Genomic DNA, 3,499 nt, shown 5'->3' with positions numbered 1-3,499 from the left:
AGGGCGCGCCGGGCGTCAGTGGCCCGGGGAGGCGCGGCGCCGGGGGCGGGGGCGCGGCCTCGGGGGCCGGGGCCCGAGCGGGGGCCGGCGCGGGGGCCCGGGCTGTCGCCGCCTCGCCCGCCCCTCCATCGCCATCTTGGGCGAGCAGCCGAGGCGGGGGCGCCCAGCGAGTGCGGCCGCCGGGCCCGCCGGGGACCGCGGCCCGGCGCACCGTGACCCTGCGCGGCGCGGGGTTCTGCTCCACCCGGGTCTGCGCCCCGATGCCTCGCCCTCTCCGGGTCGCCTTGGGCCTCAGTTGGGCCGCTTGTTTAAGGGTCTGTTTGTCCCTTGGACTCCCTGTCTCTAGATCTCTTTCTGCCTCGGTCTGTCCTTTTCATCTCCCCGTCGCTGCTTCAGGGTCTCCTCCATCTCGGTTCCAGGCTCAGGGGAGGCAGAGTCAAGGTCTCTGTCCCGCGGGCCCATCTTGCCATTCGAGCCCAGTCCGTTATAGCCCAAATCCTGGCCTGAATCCTCGTTACTGCACAGGCTGCTCGAGGAGACGCACTGAGGACAGGACAGTATCCTCCTCACCCTCATTTCCATTGCCATTCCGGGCTGGAAACTTCTTTTGGGTTCCTCCTCTTCCTCTTGGAATAATCAAGCCGTCAAGAGGATGCTCTGCCCCAAGCACTACCACATTAGACCTCTCTACAACCCTGGGAGGGACAAGGAAGGTTTGATTGCTCCCATTTACACACGGGGAAACTGAGGATGGAGGAGGTGAAGTGACTTGCCCAGGGACATGAGGCTAGGGAGCAATAAATCTAGGATCAGAACCCTACATCTGGAAACCCAGGTTTTCGGACTCAGAAGGTCATTTCCCACTCATTCTTCAACGTGATGCCTTCCCTGTACTGGCCAGTCTGGTTGCCTCAATATCCCACACATTATTCTTGTTCTAAAACCAGGGACTCAATCATCAGGCTAGGATAGGGAGAGCAGCTCAGATTAAATGACCTATTTAAGTACTTTCCAAGACCAAGATGCCATGATTTGTCATTCCTTAAGTCTCCAGTGTTCCCATGACTTAGAGCCATTTTGGCTCTGTACCTGGTAGGTGCCTTACTCATTTGTTGCTAGTTACCCTTAATAATGACCCATACTTTGCAGATCTAACAGAATCTGGCATATATTCATCTATTGTCGGGGCCATAGGCAGCATTTTGATTTCGGTGAGTGCTCCCACTTGCTTCTCTTAGTGATCTCAGCTGGTCAGCAGGGCTCGAAGTGACAACAACTTTTTAAAAAAAAAAATTCTTAGCTTATTAATTCTCTCATGAAAAATTGGCACCATCACCGTTATAGATAGTTACTGTAGCAGCTTTACTCCTTCTGTTGTCCAATCTCCGGCTCACTTTTTGCCAGCACCAACATTGGCTTTTCCAGTCCCCCTGACTTTCTGCATACTGTTCTCGCATTCCTTTTGCATGTTCTTGAGGTCTTTCTCTTCGCATACAGGCCATGTCTTGCAAGCCATGGTTTAGATTCGTGTTCCTTTGCATAATCAGGGAATCATAAATCACACCAAAGCTAGTTGTCTTGCCACCACCGAAATGGGCTCTGAGTCCAAATACAGAGATGATGTCTGGTGTGGTCTTATATGGTTTGGCTAGTTTGCCCCGAATTTCTACCTTTCCAGAGTGAAGAACATCAATGATCATTTGTTTCTGCTAAAGTAGTCTGTTGGTCATGAACTTCCTAGTCCAGATCATTATTGTTGCTCATGATGGTGGTGGAGCTTCTGACATCCAGGGAGGAAAAGAGCTTAAAAATTGACATCTTTATGCTAAAGATGCCCAAACATATTACCTTCAGCCTGGACCCCTGAAATTCCAGACTTCTACATCTCAACACCTGCTTAGTATTTCAATTGGCTGTCTACTAGGCATCTCAATTTAACATGTCCAAAACAGAGCCTTGATCTTCCCTGCTAAATTTGCACCTCCCAGAGTCTCCCTGTCTCAGGTCCCAGCAGCTCCATCCTTCCTGCTACCATCTGGTCCAAGTACCATCACCTCTCACCTGGGTTATTGCCGGAGTCCCCTCGAAAGTCTCTTTTTCTCTGTCCTTGTGCCCTTCAGTCTTTTCACAATACAGCACGAGTTGCCCTGTTAAAATGTGCACAAGATTATGTCGCGTGTCTGCACAAACCCCACCAGTACCTTCCATCTCAGAGCAAAAGCCAATGTCTTTCTTAAAAAAAAAAAAAAAAAGATTTACTTACTTATTTTAGAGAGAGAGCATGTGTATGAGAGAGAGCATGAGAAAGGGGAGGGATGGAGGGAGAAGGAGGGAGAGAATCTCCAGCAGACCCTCTGCTGAGTGACACGACAGGCTTGATCCCAGGACCCTGAGATCGTGACTCAAACTGAAATCAAGAGTCAGATGCTCAACCGACTTGAGCCACCCAGGTTCCACAAAAGCCAAAGTCTTTTTTATGATGAGAAGCCCTGGTGGCCAGCTCCCTCCCTCCATCCTCTAGAGCTTTGCCTACCTAGTTCAGTCTGGAACTCTGTCTCCCCACTCCTCCCGTCCTCACAACATCCCCCTTCTCCTTACCCCCCTTCTTTTTAAAATATTCTACATTTGACTTATTTTATTTTTAGTCTGTCCACTCAACAGAATGAGAGCTTCATGAGGACAGGGGTTTTTGTCTGCTGGCTTCCCTGCTGAACTGCAAGCAGCAAGACCAGGACCTGGAGCTCTGTAGATGCCAGCGGGCCAACATAAAAGATACAAGTCCCTGCCCACAGGGATAGTAGTGTCCTAAGTGACATGGGTGGCAAGGAGAATGGGAACAAGAGGAGGGACTGTGTGGTGTATGTGTGGAGGGGGTGGGGGTGGTAGGTGAGGAAGAAGTCTTCCCAGAACTATTGATTGTTGTAGATGTTTGACTTGGGTCTTGACAATTTCAAGAGGGTAGAGCTGATGGTGAGGGAAGAAACACGCTCTGCAGAGGCCAGTGGTGTGAGAGTCCAGGAAATGGCAGATCAGATAGTTAACCGCACGGATATCCATGGACCAGCCCTTACAGGGCAGAGTCTGCTCTGGGCACTAGGAGCATAGTGGTGAAAAAGATGGTTCTTGCTAGACTGAGCACCATGAAGGAGACAGACAAGGAGGCAGGCAACTCCTATTATGTGTGATATAGGCTGTGATGGGGTCCAGGGAGGAGGGGCATTGAGGCTGGATCTTGGGGGAAGAAGGGAAAGTTTCTGGAGGAGACAAATACCTGAATCAGTGTAAGTGGAATGTGGCAGGTATGAACCGGGCAGGAGGGCAGGGTGGGAGATAAAGCCAAACAAGAACGGTAGGCTTAGATGGGGCAGGCCATGTACTGTTGCCTGGGGAGCAGCTGATGAATTCAACTGTCAGCTGAATGAATGAGTCAACCAACAACATGTCATATAAAGAGTGTCACTAAATCCATAAGCCACACACAAAAACCCGATTAATCTCT

The sequence above is a fragment of the Lontra canadensis genome, unplaced genomic scaffold, assembly GCF_010015895.1.
Source record: "Lontra canadensis isolate GAN:19392208 unplaced genomic scaffold, GSC_riverotter_1.0 scaffold28, whole genome shotgun sequence".
Lineage (NCBI taxonomy): Eukaryota > Metazoa > Chordata > Mammalia > Carnivora > Mustelidae > Lontra > Lontra canadensis.
Note: the sequence above shows the minus strand (reverse complement) of the source record.